This window comes from Theropithecus gelada, chromosome 1 (genome assembly GCF_003255815.1).
Source record: "Theropithecus gelada isolate Dixy chromosome 1, Tgel_1.0, whole genome shotgun sequence".
Lineage (NCBI taxonomy): Eukaryota > Metazoa > Chordata > Mammalia > Primates > Cercopithecidae > Theropithecus > Theropithecus gelada.
In genome coordinates, this window is record NC_037668.1 from 148,846,876 (window position 1) to 148,866,251 (window position 19,376).

Sequence of the window (19,376 nt, forward strand, 5' to 3'; positions counted from 1 at the left end):
AAATTGTGGATTTGGAAAGGGAGGGCAGATGGAGGGAGAGAGGTACTGGCAGATTATTAACCTGTGTTAGAACCTTTTGGTCAGTTACTTGTTTAATGTGAGTAGGCTTTGCCCTATTATCTATTCAACAAAAGCTCCCCAAAACAAAAAGATGTGGAATAAAGTTACAAGGCTTTGGAGTGGGAATAAAACTCTTAACAGTGGGTAATTTTTACTTGGGGGAAAAATAAGGATCAGAGAAAATCAGGGACGGGTAGAAAAAAAGACATAAAGTAGGAATAGTTTTTAAATAGGAATGGCTGGCAGAGCTATTAATCACACTAAGGGCTCGGAGCTGCAGGGATGGAGTGAGTACAGCTAAGACCAAAGGCAGAGGCTCGACAGAGAGCCCTGAATACACCACCAAACTCCTGCCGCCCAAAATGTAAGAGGAATGTCCTGTTCAAATAAGCTAAAACAATGTCTAGACAAAAATCTAAGGGATTTTAGTAATATTTAGATTCTTTGGTGCTTACTGTTGAATTAATATTCTGTTGTGATTGTGGCAGTTCTTATTCTCATCTGTAAGTGGAAAAAGCGGATTTTGTGGATTGTCATAGGTTGGTTATTCAGCAGCATTTGGTGATGGGGCGGGGAACACTCAAGAATCTGAACACTCTACTGGGCCTTTGTTTCAAGAAACTATTAATTGGAGGTTTGCAGGGAGAAATCAGAAATTACTGTAGGTTCTGAAGATTTAATAACTTCTTTTAAAATAGATTTTGTACTTGTGTAGTGTGGATGTGCTATTTCAATGTATAATTTATCCTTAGAACTGTGTCTGTATTGAAAAGGGACATTTCTGAGTGTGCCAGCATTCCGTTCCCTCCACATCCACCCAACGTTCTTACCAGAGAAAGCTGTTGGGGGACGCTGTGGGGTAATGTCATAGGGATGGTGAACTGTGGCCCTTCTCACTCCAGTTTTTACTCATATGAGCGCAAACTCCCTGGCTGATGTCACAGAATCTGGACTTTCATGGCTCAGGCAAACACGAACCCACAGAAAGAAATGAAAATACGCACATACGAAAGACGATAGAGCACTCACTAAAACGGCATGGCATCAGAAATTGAGGGAATGTCTTCAAGATATGTAAAATCACTTTTCCTTTTAGTATTGCTTTTCCTCTTTTAACTTTGGTTTTATAATCTATAAGTGGGAATAGTAATATCTAGCTCATAGGTTTGCTGAGAAAATTAAGTGAATAACGTTCCCAGCCTGGTGCTTAGCACATATTAAGTGCTTCTTGGTCATCATTTTGAGAAATAGGGGATATTTAACCGGGGTAGTAAAGGATGGGCATAAACATCTGAAATTTTCTGTCTAATACAATCAGAATTCATGGATGTGTCACCTGTGCAGTCACACAGGGCCCCGTGCTCAGAAGTGCCCTGTGCTTGGTTTACTACTCTGCTGTTGCCATCTTGAAATTCTTAATAATATTTCAACGAGGTGCCTGATATTTTCACTTTGCACGGGTCCCCACAAATTATGTAGCTGGTCCTGAATATAGTTATTTGATTTTGTTCATGCATTTCTATTTCTTTTCCAACTACAACTTTTATTGGATATTTTAAGCCAGCTTTTGGCAATATCAGACACTGCTCAGTGAATTTTCTCTTTTTTGACTTTTCTTACTGCCATGCTTCTTCTAAAAATGCCCAGTTTGACCCAAGCAAATTGCAATCCTCCCACTTCCTTTGTCCCAATGCCCCATTTTCTTGGGAAGATGTGCATTGCTATTCCTTCTTCCCTGGGTAAAACTTGCTTGGCCTCCATAAGGCTCAATTTCCACACTTCCCCAAGCAGAAAAAAGCACACCTCGAGCTGTCGACACGGCATCACAGCCTAGTTTGATGCTTCTCCAGTCACTGCACTGCATGGTTTACTCTTTGAGGGAAGGGACATTGTCTTTTTTTAACCATTATTCTGACACATAGTCAGTATTCAGGGTTTGTTGATTGAATAAGTAAGCAAACAAACTGATTACCAGATCTAACAAGTATACAACTAGCTCATTTTTGTCTCTTCTTTTTATAAAAAATGTTTCCTGCTTTCCACCTGCAGAGTATTTTTGAGTAATGGGATGCCTCAAATGTACGCAATAGGGACCAGATGGAAAAACAGATAAGCAGGATTGATTCCCTCTGAAGTAGAAATCAACTCCTCATTATCAAGAATCGGTAACTCACACAACTTAATAGCAGGAAAACCATCCAATTTTTTAAAGAATGGGTAAAGGGCCTGAATATACATTTTCCCAAAGAAGACAGAAAAATGACCAACAGGTCTATGAAAAGGTGCTCAATATCATTAATCATTAGGGAAATGCAAATCAAAACCACAATGACGTATCATCTCACACCTGTTAGGATGGCTATTCTTAAAGACAAGAGATAAGAAATGTTGGCAAAGGTTTGCAGAAAAGGAAACGCTGTACACTCTTGGTGAGCATGTAGATCAGTGCCCCCATTATAAAAACAGTATGGACATTCCTAAAGAAATTAAAAAATAGAACTACCATGTGACCCCACAATCTCTCTTCTGAGTATATAACCAAAGGAAATGAAATCGCTACCTTGTAAAGATATCTGCTATCTGCACATCCATGTTCATTGCAGCATTATTCCCAACATCCAAGATATGAAAACAACCTAAGTGTCCATCAACGGATGAGTGGATAAAGAAACTGTGGTATATTTTTACAATGTAATATTATTCAGCCTTTAAGAAGAAGGTTATCTTTTCATTTGCCACAACATGAATGAACCTGAAAGACAGTACATTAAGTGAAATAAGCCAGACACAGAAGAATAAATACTGGATGATCTCACTTATATGTGGAATCTTCGAAAAAGAAAAGTTGAATACAGAGTGATAAAGAATAATACAGTGGTTAACAAGGGCTGGGGGCAGGGAGTTGTTGGAAATGGGGTAGGTAGTAGTAGGTCACAGGATACAAAATGGCTGATATAGAACTAGGAGTGCTGGCATGCCTGTAGCCATAGCTACTCTGGAGGCCAAGGCAGGAGGATTACTTGAAGACAGGAGGAGTTTGAGTCCAGCCTGGACACCATAGCAAGATTCCATCTCAAAAAAATTCAATTAATTTTCTTCTCAAATAGCAAATATGTTGAATGAACAAGTCTAGAGATCTAATGTACAACATGAAGACTACAGTTAATAGTATTGTATTTGGAATCTTTGCTAAAAATGTAGGTTTTAGGTGCACTTGCAATAAATAAAAAATGGGCAATCATGAGATGATGGATATGTTAATTTGCTCGATTATAGTAACCATTACACTATGTGTATATCAAAACATATTGTATGCTTTAAAAATATACAATAACGTTTTAAAAAAAGAATTGGTGTGAAATTAAATGGATATCATTGTATACCACACAATTAAATGAAATGTTTCTTATAATTCCTATTCAGTTTGTTAATACATTAACACCTTCAAACTCTTGTCCTAAGGTCTGAAAGCGTGTTTCTTTAGCACAGGGCTTTATAAACTCATGAGTTTATAAGCCTTTAACATATGAACCCACAAGATAACAGAGGACTCATGTAGGGATGAGTTTGACAATGGGCAGAGGTGGGAGTTAGTGACCTCTGTGAAATGGAATACTAAATTTTATGAGCATATGCAGTTTTCTGCAGAGAAAGACCCCAGCTTTCATCAGATCCTCAAAGGAGCTTCTGGCACAAAAGTAATTAAGGACCCCTGCCTTGGTATTTCAATTTGAGAAAATGATGTTTCTTTCTTATTAAAATACAGTACTGTATATAATGACTTATCATTATTAAAGGGGTGTTTTCATGGCTTTTAACAACCCCCTATGTATATCCCTGTTTATTAACTGTGTATTTTGGATAGATGTTGCTTAAGCAGTCTTATGTGTTGGTTGAAATATTTGTACTTGCTTTTCAAAGTTGTCTACCACTTCCCTCCCTTTTTTGTCCAGCCTGTGTTCTTGCTGCTTTTGTAAATTTTTCAGCGTGCAGTGGTGCACCATGAAAAGGCAATTGAGAAAGCCCATGTGTCATTGGTTCCTTGGTGGTTCATTCCTTTTGTTGTTCTGGATTGTTTTTAGAATTCGTATCATCAAGTGCTGGGGGTACTGGTGACAGTATGTTAATGGTTTCCTGACTGGGCAGACAGCTGTGTTGAGAGGTGTTAAGTTTTCAGTAAAATCATCTGTTTTATTAGTTCAAATTTACCTGCAATGTTAGCTTATTTACAACTGAATTTTTAATCTACATTTCTTAATTTAGCACCTTCTGTTTCTTTTCTTGTTTTAGCATAATTTCATTTGAGTGCTGAGATTCCTCTCCCCCTCACGGCAATAAGTAAGGATATTTTTATTTGCAAATAAATGTGGGGTTTTTTTTGGGGGGGTGGGGGAGACTCCCTTTCCTCAAGAACATTACACAGTTCTAGGGCTACATAAGTGATAATCCCAAATTACTGACTAATGAAACGTGTGCCGTTATCATTCCAGATAAATTCACCCAGTCCCATGGAAGTGCCCGGAATGTTTCTGTTTTGCTTTTTCTAGTTTGTGTTTATGAATGTATGATGTGCTTGGGATTGGTAGAAGCAAAATTTTGTCCCCTTGGTGTGTAAGATTTTGCAAACCTTTTACTGATATGAAAACGTAGTTGTGATCATATATGCCAGTGTTCTTGGCTCTTTCTGTCATTGCATATTCCTCATTTTCTTTCCTGTGCATTCTTTCCAGTCCATCTAGAGTCTGAATTGAGAAACCATTCATAACTTCTACATTCTTATATTCAGTCTTCTTTTGTATGGATTAACCTTACCTTGGTAGGTAAATTGTGAGCTCCTGGAGGTCAAGGGCCCCTCTTCATTGTGCCTCCCTGCTTGAGTGATTATAATAGTCACCTCCTATCCTGAGGAATCAAAATCATTGTTTAAATTGTGGTTGTGTGGGTGGTGTATTGCTGGGGAAATACTTTTAGAATATGGAAGAAGAAGCAAGACAGGACCATTCTGAAACCAACAGAAATGGTAGACCACATTCGGCTGGTCCTGAATGTGAAATGTTTAGGAATGAAAAATCAATTTCATGTTTATCGGAATTCCTTAGTCAAGAGAATATTTTTCCCCCTTTGTTGGTGTTTTTGAAAGGGTCTGATAGAAATTGCAAAGGTATAGGTTAAGTAAGATAAGGTTACATTTACTGAGTTGGCTCTTTGGGGACAGCGTACGTCAGAGCATACAGTCTTCTTGGACTAGCAAAGAATAATGGTTATTAAAATTAGGACTAGAGAAGGTCTTGGAAATTATATAGCCAAGCCTCTTCATTTTCTCAGTGAGGGGATTGATTCTCCAGATGATTTAGGTCTAAAACTGTGATGATTTAGACACCTTTTCATGATGATTTAACTGGTATTATTAATGGCAATTAATACGAGTCAAGCACTTCTTTAAATGCTTTGCATATATTAACCCATTATTCCACAACAGCTTCATAGGTAGGTATATTATTATCCCGCTTGTAAAGATGAAGAAACTAAGGTAAGAGAGGGTAGTTCACTCAGCTAAGATCCCATATTTCAGTCTATTTGTTAAATCTGTACAATTTTCTCTATCACCACAATTCCTACTCTAAGCCAAGCTACCATCACCTCAATCTGGACTTCTGCAAAGGTCTCCTAACCAGTCATCCTACATCCACTCTTACTACCTAAAAGGATTCTTCCCTTGTAACAATCTATTTAAAATTCCAATCTGGTCATGACACTGCCCTGCTGTTGATGACCACAAGTAGCTTGCAGGATTTTCAGGAGGCAGCCCTTCCTGGCTTTCTGGAGTCCTTTTTCATCCTCTTTCCCTTGTTAACTGTACTACAGTGCTTCCTCCAAACTCCCTCACATGCCAGAACTTTGCACATGCAGGACCTCTATTGTGAGTGCTCTCTTACTTATAGAGGAATTTGTTCATAGACTTACCATTCATATCTTAAAGGTCCCCTCCTCAGGGAAGTCTTCTGTGACTCCCTAGCTAAATTGGATGGCACTATTACAAGCCTTTGGACCCTCGGGGACAATGTCTTTTTCGCTTGCTGCTGTGTTTCTAAAGTTAATACAATGCCTGGGAGGTTGCAGACAAGAAGTATGTGTTGAGGAAGAGAAAGAAAAGAAAAGAGAAAGAAGAAGGAAAGATGGAAGCCCTAAGGTCCCAGGAATAATTAATTTTCTCTCTTGGTTCAATGAAAAGAATCAGGGTTTTGCATTACAGGATCTGATTCCAGGCAAAACCATACTGCTTACTTTTGGGAAAATGCACAAATTGAGGAGGAAGGACAAAAGAGGGGTCAAAAGTGATGCTGAGAAAAATTCCAAATAATCTCTATAGATACTCTGCCCTATAGGAGGTAGAGCATGACTCTCCAGTCCCTGAGTGTGAGCTGCACTTCCTTCTAAAAGTACAGTACAAAATAAGGGGTAGAAAAGAATAATTTACAGGGGAGAAGCTAGACAAACACTACCTTAAGCAGGTGATCAAGGTCAGCATCAACAGTATTAAGTCATGTTGGTAGTACACACCCTTGATACGATGTGATGAAAACAACACTCTATGTCTGTGGTCTCCCTCCCCCAAACCCACAACCCCTGTCTGATCCCCAAAAAAAACATCAGGCAAATCTCAGTTGAGGAATTTTACAAAAGACTTGATCAGAACTATCAAGGTCATCAAAAACAAGGAAAATCCTAAGGTAATGGGATTTATTTTTTTTCCCCTTTATGGAACCTTTGTTTTCCCAATAGGGATTTATTAGACTATGTGAGTTGGTGGATCTGGAGGGATGGGTATACTGTGAAGTATCTATCAGAACTAACTCCTGCTACTGCAGAACATAGTTCCCACTTATGGAAACTGAGAAGGTATTTGGTGACATTCAGGAGAAGCCTAAGGAGTTATGGCAGCTCAGTGTAATATGACATCCTCATCCTCGGTGGGATCCTGAAACAGAAGAAGAATAGGTAAACATTAAGAAAATCTGAATACAGTATGGAGTTTTGTTACTAATAATGTATCAATATTGTTTTGTTATTTGTGACAAATGTACTATCCTAATGCGAGATGTTAACAATAGGAGGCCGCACGTGGTGGCTCACGCCTGTAATCCCAGAACTTTGAAAGGCCAAGGCAGGCGGATCATGAGATCAGGAGTTCGAGACCAGGCTGACCAACATGGTAAAACCCTGTCTGTACTAAAAATACAAAAATTAGCCACGAGTGGTGGCACACGCCTGTAATCCCAGCTACTCGGGAGGCTGAGGGAGGAGAATCGCTTGAACTTGGGAGGCAGAATTTATAGTGAGCTGAGATCGTGCCACTGCACTCCAGCCTGGATGACAGGGCGAGACTACGTCTAAAAAAAGCCAAAAATAAATAAATAAAATTAAGGAAGTTTAATTTTTAAAAAAATGATGCTGACATTTTGAGCTTGGGTGTCTGGGAATGAGTGTCATACAAGCAGGAAAATCCACCAAGAAATTTCTGGCTTTGAACGTTAGAAAGTGTGGAGAGGGCTGGTGGTAAAATCAGACCTCAGGGTTAAAGAGATGCCAGGAGCTCGGGAAGGTGGAAGATGAAGTTCTTCAGAAAGTGAGACAGGGAGAAGAAGGAAGGAAATTGGATTAAAGCTAGAAGAGACAGTAGAGGCCAGTGAAGGATTTTTTTTTTTTTTTAAGATTTGGAAGACTGTGTATTTATTAATAACACAGGATAAGAAACCACTCAAATGCTAGTTTCTTTCATATTTAAGAGTGAGGCACTACAATAGTGATCCTTAGATGCAATGATAGGAACTGTGAATGGGTTCTTTCTACTTTAGGGTGATCTTCTAGGGAGCCAGTTTTGCTATTGTTGTTGTTGCTATTGAGGGCATCCCAAAATATTGGTGTCTCTGGGCCTTTTCGCTAGAACATTCTTTTTCTCCAGAGCAGGGTCGTGCAGTGGTCTGCCTTGGAGATATACAATTGCCCGAGGGCATCTGGGAGCCCAGTGGGGAAGTGGGGTAAGGGTATGCATGCTTTCCTGTAATGCTCTCATTTTCAGCAGGATGTCTCACAGCACCCCTCTGCTTCTTCCTCACCCCACTGCTCCTTCTATTTCTGTTATCAGAACTTCTGTAGCTAAGTTTTTACAAAGAGAAAGTAGGGAGGAAGAATGGTTGCTCTGCCTTTTAGGAAGTAGGTGGAGGATGTTGAGGCCGACTTCAGCCAGCCCCACTTGTTTTCAGCCCCAGGCCTCACAGGCCTGACCCATGACCTACACCAATATCTGGTATACAATGCCCCATGATGCCTGAGATTTTGGGGAGAAGAGTCCTGCTTCTTGTTGACATCCCATTCAGTCTGTGTTTATGGTTCACTTCCTGTATACCTCTTGATCAGTTACTATTCTGCACTCTGCTTTGTAGCTTCATATACCGTGGTTCAGGTTCACCTGTGACTCCTATTTCCATCAAAGATGGAGAATGTTTTTCTGTTTTTGTCTCCTTGTTTTACAGATGATTCCTGAGAGGAAGGAGACATCACAATCTTTAACTTCTTAACATCAAAATTCCAAGATTCAAAATTTAAATTGCCTTTGTTTTCCTAGAATTGTATTCATGTTTTAAACATATATATTACAATTTAGAAACCAGGTGCGGTGGCACGCGCCTGTAATCCCGGTTACTTGGGAGGCTGAGGCAGGAGAATTGCTTGAATCCAGGGAGCTGTTGCAGTGAGCCAAGATCTCACCACTGCACTCCAGTTGGGGCAACAAAGTGAGACTCTGGCTCAAAAAAAAAAAAAAAAGAAAAAAAAAAGAAAATACATAAAATAAAATAAATACAATAAAATAAAATTTAATGTATTTTAATCTATTTATTTATTTTAATGAAAAAACACATGTACATTAAAGAACATAGCTGTTCATTTATTTTTCCAGTGAGTCTGGTTAGTTTAAGGTTTAGTCTTTAGAACATGTTATTTCATGTCTTTGGGTCAGTACTCACATTTTTGAGAAGTAAGCAGTCTTTGTCAAGTGATGCAAGAATCAAAGCTTGTTTTCCGGAATAGAAATTAACTGAACCTGAGGCCCTTTTTTGTACCACCCCATTCAGTTATTTTCTCTTTTAATATTTTAGTGAATTTCTTAGACGACAAAACTAAAAAATGGTTCTGACCGTTGGCTTCCTGAGCTGTATTTAGTTGTCACCTAGTTTAGGGTGGAGACAAGAAAGATAGCATTTCCTGAGTCGTTTCTTTCCCTGAAGAGAAGAAGGCTAGAGATTATCCTGGTTCATGTTCCCTGAAGGTATAGCCTGTGCAATCCAGGGAAATTATTTCCCAGTGAAAGGCTGTCCTTTTCATTCATGCAACTTGAACTTCCCTTTGGTAAAACTTTAACTGTGCTGAGCAAAATCTTTGCTTTTCTTCTTTCTACTCAGTGAACCCTTTTCACTAACACTCTGGAGTAATAATTCTAATAACTCTCTCCCAGAGGAGATCATTGTCTAGGAAAGGGGCTTAGTCAGTGGGAAAAAAGAGAAATGTTGCTCTGTTAGTAAATGTCAGCTCAAGCAAGCACATCTCCTAAGAGGTTTCCAAATTGATGCATCTTTATTTCTCTACATGGTAATGGGATTATTTTACCCTTTTATGTAACCTGTGTTTTCCCAGTAGGAACTTATCAGACTATGGCGGATGGTGGATCTGGAGGGATGGATATACTATGAAGTATCTATCAGAACTAACTCCTGCTACTGCAGAATATAGTTCCTACTTACGGAAACAGAGAAAGTATTTACTCCCGGATTCCCCCCAAGTGATCTAAGTTACTAAGAGAGACTTACCTTTAGGAATTTTTTTCCCCAAGTCGCATTGAGTATAAATAATGCTCCCTAAACCCAAGACCTACAGGAGTTTATTTCTTTTACACTTACGTCAGCCTTTAGTCTTTCCCATCATGCTGTCATGTCTTAGCTGGTGAGGCCAAGTTTTAGTTTGTAATCATGAATGCTTATAAGGCAGAAGGCCAAGGCTTCCTAAATTGCTCAGTGAGCCTCATTGTAAATTTATATTGAACTCTTAATGGTAGGAGCATTTAAAAACTTGGACCTTCTAAAAAGTGATCTCATTTCAGAATTTTTTTCTCGTCTGTATTCTCTGGATTAAACCACAGTATTAAAAAAAAAAAAAATTCCTTAGTTAAGCCAGAAGTCTGGAAGTGTAATTGTCATTGAATTTACTTTAATGATAAAAACAGGAAGGAGAGGATCATTCATTCAGAAAATGGTTATTGGATCTGCTATGTCCTTAAGCACTCTGCTAAACCTGGAGATGAATAAGATGTGGCCCTTATCCTCAAGTCACTTAAAAATTAGAAGAAAAGCAAAACAAAACAAAAACCTGTAGTACCTTTTGCTTTGTATTAGGCCACATAACAAATTACTTGAAAACTTTAACCACTTAAAACAACAAATATCTATAATCTTATACAATTTCTGAGAGTCAGGAACCTGGGAGTAACTTATTTGGGTGGTTCTGTCTCAAGGTCTCTCGTGAGGTTGCACTCAAGGTGCTGGACCGGGCTGCAGTCATCTGAAGATATGACAGGGCAGGGGAATCCGCTTCCAGGCTCCCTCATGTGACTGTAGGCTGGAGTTCTCAGTTCTCACCATATGGATCTCTCCATATGGCTGCTTACAACATGGCAGCTGGCTTCCCCCAAAGCAAATTATCTGACAGAGAGAGAGAGAAAGAGAGGCCCAAACAGAAGTTGCAGTGTCTTTTATGACCTAATCTCAGAAGTGACATACCTTCGCCTCTGCAATATTCTGTTGGTCACTTAGACCAATCCTGGTACAACATTGGAGGGGCCTATGCAAATATATAAATACCAGGATGGGGGAATCACTGGGGGCAATCGTGGAGACTTCCTACCCCAGTCATCCATCCAAATACTGGCCTGCTCAGTGTCCACGATTAGCACCAAAGAAGCATGATCAGAAATATCCAGATTTTAGCCAACACTGTGGGACCAGAAGGGCAGTAAAATTTAGAGACTGAGTGGTGGACATAGAGGATAAATATGGATTTTCCAAAAGGAGCAAGAACCTCAGATACCTGTCTGGGAAATTTGTTTTATAGAAATTCTGAATTCTAACTGTATTGCATGTTTCTGATTTTACAAAGAAAGGGATTTAAGGTTACTGATCATATTCCTATCTGCAGCAGACTAGGAGCAATTCTTTTCACTCAGGGATCATGGTGCCTTATGAAAATGGAAATGGGAACAGCATGAAAAGCTATATTGAATGAGTCCCCTCCATGGCTCCTATGGTATGGCATCAAAACCAACTGTAGCTAAGCAATTTTTCTTCATGTGCCACTACATTTCATGCAGAGTTTGTTGTAAAATAATCTAAGAAAAATTTTTGCGAGTGCATTTGCAAAATTATTACTAATCTGGACTGAAGTGGCATATTCTACTGCATAGTTCTCTTTTTAATGACTAAATTATTTCATGTAAAGGAGTCTATAAAAAACATTTATTCAATTTAAGGAAATATGCCAGAGCCTGTATGTATTCTTCCTAACGCCACTGCTTCATCTTTACTTTTAATATGTAAACAATGCCTAGGCAGATTCGACTTTTACCTCTCCTTTTTCCCTGAATAGTTGCTTTTCAAGTAATCGTTGATGGCTGTAAGTATCTAAGTATCTTGTCTCCCCAGCCTTCCCCTGCTTTAACCTGGCAAAAAAAAAAAAAAAAAAAAAAAAAAACCTGGAAATATATAAAGAGTAATAGCTAGAGGGAGAGGAAGAATAAATTATATTGGTATTACTTTCTAGTACTGTTCTTATGCTCAGACTGACTTCTAGTTCTTGTGTAATACAGGACTAGGTCTGGAGAAAAAGGCCTGATAGAGGACATGATATAAAACGAGATATTTAGCAAATATGCATGAATGTCACAGAGGTAATGAATGAGGCTGACCAAGTGCTTCTTGTCATTGTGTATGCACTTAGGTAGGTCCTTTTGGTTATGTTTTATTAAAACATTCCACTTTAAATTTGATATTTTAGGTGCATATGTTATTGATAAGATATACTAATTATAGGGAATGTCAGGAAAACTTAACCTTTCCTCTTAGAGATTTAAAATAATTTTTTTTCATATTTCTTATTCTGAGAACAAAGAGAAAATCTACTTGATAGCAATGGGACTGATTATAATTTTTGTGGAAAAGAAAAATAAAAAGGAAGGGTTGGTTCCAGGATTTTAGCAAGGCATTTAGTACAGCATCTAGGTCTGAATTTCCTTATCTGCAAAACTATGCAGAAGATCTATGTGATTTTTCTGTTTTTTCCTAGCTCTAAAGTTTTATCCAAAAATTTGCACTGGTTGACTTTCTTGTGAATATGTAATTTTTATTCACCAAGTGGTATGATAAAAATGATAGTGCTTATAAAGTAAGTACAAATTATGAATAATGAAAAAATGTTCTTGCTTGTAAAGTGAATTCCAAGATTACTTTTGTAAATATATCTTAGAATGTGATTGTAAGTATGAGAGGGTCTATGGCTCCAATGTACTGATGATGAAGGACATGTGTCTGAGAAATTAAAGTGATGGTTTCCAAGGAATCTTTTCAGAGATCACATCTTTCCTCTGTATATTAGACATTCTTGCACTGCTATAAAGAAATACCTGAGACTGGGTAATTTATAAGAAGAGAGGTTTAATTGGCTCGTGTTTCTGCAGGCTGTCCAGGAAGCATAGTGGCATCTGCTTCTGGGGAGTCCTCAGGAAGCTTGCAATCATGGCAGAAGGCAAAGGGGAGCAGGCCTATCAGGTGGGGCAAGCAGGAGCAAGAGGGAGAGAGAGTTGGGGAAGGAGGTGCCATGCACTTTTAAATGACCATATCTTGCAAGAACTCACTCACTGTCTTGAAGACAGTACTAAGCCATGAAGTATCTTCCCCCATGATACAAACACCTCCCACCAGGCTCCCCTTCCAGCACTGAGGATTACAATTCAACATGAGATTTGGATGGCAAAAATATTCAGATTCTATCACCCTGATATGTTGTTCTCTGTGATACAGAGTTCACTGCTTACACTTCTTACTCTAAGTAAAGAATACTTTCGACTACAAGTAACAGAAATACCAATTAATGTTGAAATAAGCATTTCATTTTCCCCATCACAAAAATCTTTGAGATAAATACTTCCATTTTTGTTCAGCTGTTTCACAATGTTGAAGTTCTGGCATCTCTCTGATTCTCTTGGCCTTTGCATTAAGAGCACAAGATGGCTATCCCAGATCCAAGCAATGCACCTCTACACAACAATGTCTCAGGCAGAAGTCTATCCTCTACCAAACATGGATAAAGAGGATGAAATTACCACAACTGATCATGATTCATTATTCTTGTTTTCAAGTCTTTTTTACTCCTTACAATCTGGCCCTCAAATTTATTTTGCCAGCCTTATTTCCTATTACCCTTCTACCAGATGCCACTACTATAGCCAAACTCTCTTCTGCTATTCTCTAAAAAATGTACTGTATATTTTTAATCTTGCACCATGATTTTTTCCATCTTTGCACATCCTCTTTGCAAGTTAAAAATCCTGGCCGGGCACGGTGGCTCACGCCTATAATCCCAGCACTTTGGGAGGCTGAGACGGGCGGATCACGAGGTCAGGAGATTGAGACCATCCTGGCTAACATGGTGAAACCCTGTCTCTACTAAAAATACAAAAAAAATTATCCAGGTGTGGTGGTGGGCGCCTGTAGTCCCAGCTGTCGGGAGGCTGAGGCAGGAGAATGGCGTGAACCCGGGAGGTGGAGCTTGCAGTGAGCGGAGATCGCTCCACCGCACTCCAGCCTGGGCGACAGAGCAAGACGCCATCTCAAAAAAAATAAAAATAAAATAAAAAATAAAAAATCCCATCCAAATCTTACTAAGATTCATCTCAAGTTCTTCTCTTTGGTCTTCTCTGGTCACTCCAGCTAGAAGGAATTGTTCTTTCCTTTGAACTCCTATATTTGTTTATATTTTATATTTGTATGAAAGCATTTTATAGAGTGACTTATGTCCTTATTCCATTAGGTTAAAAAAGCAAATATAATTGTGTCCATTTTACAGATGGGGAAAAGAAGTGAATGACTTTCCCACAGCATCATATTACCCAATGTTAGATTCAGGACTTGAACAAGCTGGGGGTAAGAAGTTTCTGTGACAGTCTCCAAAATAGCGTGGAGTAAATAATATAAATGCCTATTTCTCTGTCATGTAACAGACCAAAGTGACTACGGCAGGTTGTCAGGCAGCTCTTAGTTATTTAGGAGATCCAGCCTGATGGTAGTTTTGTCATCTTCAGCCCATGACTTTGAAGGTCTCATTGACCTTGGTCATTCTAGCCAAGGAAAGGGGCAGAGAGCAAAGTCCAGGTCAGGATATTTTCTCCTGAGTAAGTGAAGTGGAAATTGCACTTTTGCTCACAATTCATTGGTAGGAGCTTAGCCACGTTGCCCACCTGGCTGGTACAGTGGGAAATGCATCCTCGCCTCAGATCCAGGAAACAGAGTGGAACAAATTTGGATGGACAAGTAGCAGTGTCTGCCAAAGACCTGGAATACAATTCTTACACTTCCAAGTCTGGTAGCCTTTCTCCTATGTAAGACTTTATCTCGTATATTTCTACCAGTGAAAGAAAATGTGGGATTGTGAAGAATACTGCATCTAAAAGTTTATCTATGTCAGCCTTGCTACAGATCCAGAAAAGGCACTTAATCTCCAGACCTTAACTTTCTCCTTTGTGAAATGAAAATATTAGATTCCAAAATCTGATCAGGTACAGGCAGACCTCAGAGATAGTGCCAGTTCCATTCCAGACCACGTCAGTAAAGCAGTTACCGAAGTAAAGCAAGTCACACCAATTTTTTCATTTACTAGTTATGTTTATGCATAAACTGGTCAAAAATGTTATGTTTATACTATGCTGTGGTCTATTAAGTGTGGAATAGCATTAATACCAAAAATAACACTCATGCCTTAATTTTTTAATATTTTATTGCTAAAAATGCTAATGATCATCTGAGCCTTCACCAAGTCATAAACGTTTTGCTGGTGGAGGATCTTGCCCTGATGTTAATGGCTGCTGATTGATCAGCATGGCAGTTGCTGAAGGTTGGGGTGGCTATGACGAATTTCTTAAAATAAGACAACAATGAAGTTTGCCACATTGATTGACTCTTACCTTCATGAATAATTTCTCGGTTGCATGCAATGCTTCTTGATAGCATTTTACCCATAGAACTTCTGCCAAAATGAGAGTCAATCCTCTCCAACCCTGCTGCTGTTTTATCATCTAAGTTTACGGATTATTCTAAATCCTTTATTGTCATATCAACGATGTTCACAGCCTTTTCACAAGAAGTAGATTCCATCTCAAGAAACCACTCATCCATAAGAAGCAACTCCTCCTCCATTCAAGTTTTATCCTGAGATTCCAGCAATTCAGTCCCACTTTCAGGCTCCACTTCTAATTCTCTTGCTATTTCTACCACAACTACAGCTCCTCCCTCCACTGAAGTCTTGAGTTCCTCAAAGTCATTCATGAGAATTGGAATCAAGTTCTTCCAAATTCCTGTTAATGTTGACATTTTGACCTCTTCCCATAAATTACAAATGTTCTTAATGGCATCTAGAATGGCGAATCCTCTATAGAAAGGTTATTTTATGGACTTTGGTCATATTCATGAGAGGAACCACTGTCTATAGCAGCTATAGCCCTACAAAATGTATTTCTTAAATAATGACCTGAAAGTTAAAATTACTCCGTGATCCATAGGCTACAGAATAGATGTTGTGTTATGAAGACAACATTCATCTCCTTGTCCATCTCCATCAGACCTCCTGGATGACCAGTATATAGTCAATTAGCAGTAATATTTTGCTTCTGCTTTTTTCTAAGAAGGTCTCGACAGTGGGCTTAAAGTACTCAGTAAATCATGCTCTAGGCAGATGTGCTATCATCCAGGCTTTGTTGTTCCACTGACAGAATATTGGCAGAGTAGATTTAGGATCATTCTTAAGGGTCCTAAGATTTTCAGAATGGTACATGGGCACTGGCTTCAACTTAAAATCACCAACTGCATTAACCCCTAACAAGAGAGTAGGCCTGTTCTTTGGAGCTTTGAAGCCGGGAATTGACTTCTCCTTTCTAGCTATAAAAGTCCTAGATGACATGTTCTTCCAATAGAAGGCTGCTTCATTTACATTGAAAATCTGTTGTTTAAAGCCACCTTCATCAATGATCTTAGCTAGATCTTCTGGATAACTCATTGCAACTCCTACATCAGCACTTGCTGCTTCACCTTGCACTTTTATATTATGGTGATGACTTCTTTCTTTGAACTTCATGAACCAATGCATGATAGCTCCAACTTTTCTTTGGCAGCTTCCTCAATTCTCTCAGCCTTCTGGGAATTGAAGAGAGTTAAGACCTTGCTCTGGATTAGAATTTGGCTTATAGGAATGCTATGGCTGGTTTGACCTATCTAGACACTCGAACTTTCTCCATATGAGCAATAAGGCTTCTTATTATTCATATGTTCACTGGAATAGCACTTTTAATTTTCTTCAAGAACTTTTGCTTTACATTCACAACTTGGGTAACCATTTGGTGCAAGAAGCCTAGCTTGTGGCCTATCTTGACTTTCAACATGCCTTCCTCACTAAGCTTAAGCATTTCTAGCTTTTGATTTCAAGTGAAAGACATGCAGTTCTTCCTTTCACTTGAACACTTGGAGGCCATTTTGGGATTTTTTTTTTTTTAATGGAGTCTTGCTCTGTTGCCCAGGCTGGAGTGCAGTGGCACAACCTTGCTCACTGCAACCTCTGTCTCCCAAGTTCAAGCGATTCTCCTGCCTCAGCCTCCCAAGTAACTGGAACTACAGGCATGTGCCACCATGCCTGGCTAAGTTTTGTATTTTTAGGAGAGACAGGGTTTCACCATGTTGGTCAGGCTGGTCTCAAACTCCTGACCTCGCGATCCTCCCACCTCAGTCTCCCAAAGTGCTGGGATTACAGGCAGGAGCCACTGCATCCAGCCTTTTTTGGGGTTTTTAGATGGCCTTATTTCAATATTGTTGTGTCTCAGAGAATAGGGATGGCCAAGGATAGAGAGAGAGAACGGGGAATGGCCAGTTGGTGGAGCAGTTCGAACACATACAACATTTATCAATTAAGTTCCTGGGCACAGTTCGTGGTGCCCCAAAACAATAACAAGAGTAACACTAATGATCACCAATCATAGATAAAGTTTGAAATGTTATGAGAATTACAAAAATATGACGCAGAGACAGAAAGTGAACACACACCGTTGGAGAAATGGCACTGATAGACTTGCTGATGAAAGGTTGCCACAAACCTTCCATTTGTAAACAGTGCAATATTTGCAAAGCACTGTAAAGTGAAGTGCAATAAAACACAGTATGCCTGTACTAAAATGTTATGCTTGTCACTTATATAATAAGTTCATTCGCAGATGGTTTTTAGGTGTGCTAAATATAAAAAGTGCAGTCTTAGATACTTAGTGTGTATTTCCTCTATTGTATAATTGTATTTTTGCCTAGAAAGTGTGTGTCAATAAATATTACCTAGCTAACTCCAATGCCTCTGTAAAGAAATCAGACTTGAATTTGATGATATTGGTGCAAAGCACATATGTACTCATTGTCATATAGTCAGCTTTCTGTTATTTGCTTTATGGATTATCCAGAGCTTCCTTTAGTATTAGCTAAAATTATGTTTTTGGCCTATATGTGGCTTTATTGATGCATATTTCCTATATTATCTTATGTAGGAGTTTGTGTGTGTGTTTCTGTTAGTTTTACTTTCTCAATACATTTTTTGCTCCATGAGGGCAGCAAACATTTTAAAATTATTTATTTGGTGTTAACCCCACATTTACTAGTCCAGAGCTTAACACATGGTAGGTCACTCAATACACATTTTAAAAATCAAATTATTTGCCATTGCATGTACTTACTTTATTTCTGTATGAATTCAACTTTTGAGATCGTATTCCATTATATTTAGTTTGTTCCCAATTTCTGTTCAATATCATTGGCTTTTGTTTTCCTCTTGTGATAAAGCCTGAAGGGAAGGAAGTCTATTGCCGGTCTTCATTCTTGCAGCACGTGAATCTCTAAGTGAATTGCAACAATTAAACAATATAGAGGAGAGAATCCCTTAGTACTCCTGGGCCTCTCATATCCCATTTTAAAAACTGTGAACAGTAGTTTTCTTTGATAGACACAAAGAAACAGCACACCAGACATTCTGCACTTCCCTGGTGGCTGACCTTTAGGGAGCAGCGGATCAGACATGTTCTGTTCCATTCCATTGATTGTACTGTTCCTAAACTCCCACCACTATGATCTAGGCGGGTGATGTGCTATCCTTACTTCAAGCATGCAGCAAAACATGCAAAATGTTATGATTTGTTGCCATGCTGACAGTGTCAACTTAACTACGGCTGACAAACAGTTTTTAAATAGAACATGTCAGTTCATTATAGTATTTTCCATCTGTGTTTTTTTTTTCCTTTCCCACACTTAACACTGAACATTTGAAGAATGTTGCTATAAAGGTTCAGTTTACACTTCCGTCACTTAGGTTAATGACTTGCTAAAAATTATATTTTGGAAATGAGCAAAAAAACAAACAGTGATTTTTTTTTTTTTTTAAAGGAGACCCTTCCCTTGAGGAGAATGCAGTTCTCACAACCGTTTTTGGTTGTTTGGTTTTTATTGCATAACAGTCTTCTTTCTCTTTTTGCTTTCTTCAGTTTCTGTCTTGATATTGCCACTGAAAATAGCTTTTCGCTCCGACTCTGAGCAAAATTGCTACTGCTCAGAGGTAGGGGCTTGCTGTATGAGGTACAGGCCAGTGTAGATTGTGCGCTAACACCGTGGTGTCTAGAATATTGACCACCATAAGGACTCACCTCGCAGTGTTTGACATTTTGCTGATCGTGCAAGTTGCATTTCTATTCCTATACCCTGCTCAGCTGCTTTCCCTCCTCTCCTCCTAAAGAGAGAGATTGACATTGCCCAATAGTAACTTTTAATGCCAAAACCACATTAAGTGCCTTAATTGTGTTTTAAATGATGTCTTGAGTCTGTGTATACTTGCAATGAAAATACAGGGTGACAATGAAAGTCTTCAAAGTCTGTTCCCGTGATGGTTCAATATTGCTAGCTTTTGTGTCACTAAAGATTTTT

At 38.9% G+C, this 19,376-nt stretch overlaps 1 protein-coding gene across 12 annotated transcripts in view; it reads left to right on the top strand.

The window, feature by feature from the left end:
* Positions 1–19,376, top strand: part of ESRRG (estrogen related receptor gamma) — a 641,686-nt gene that overhangs the window by 337,627 nt on the left and 284,683 nt on the right. The window lies entirely within an intron of this gene.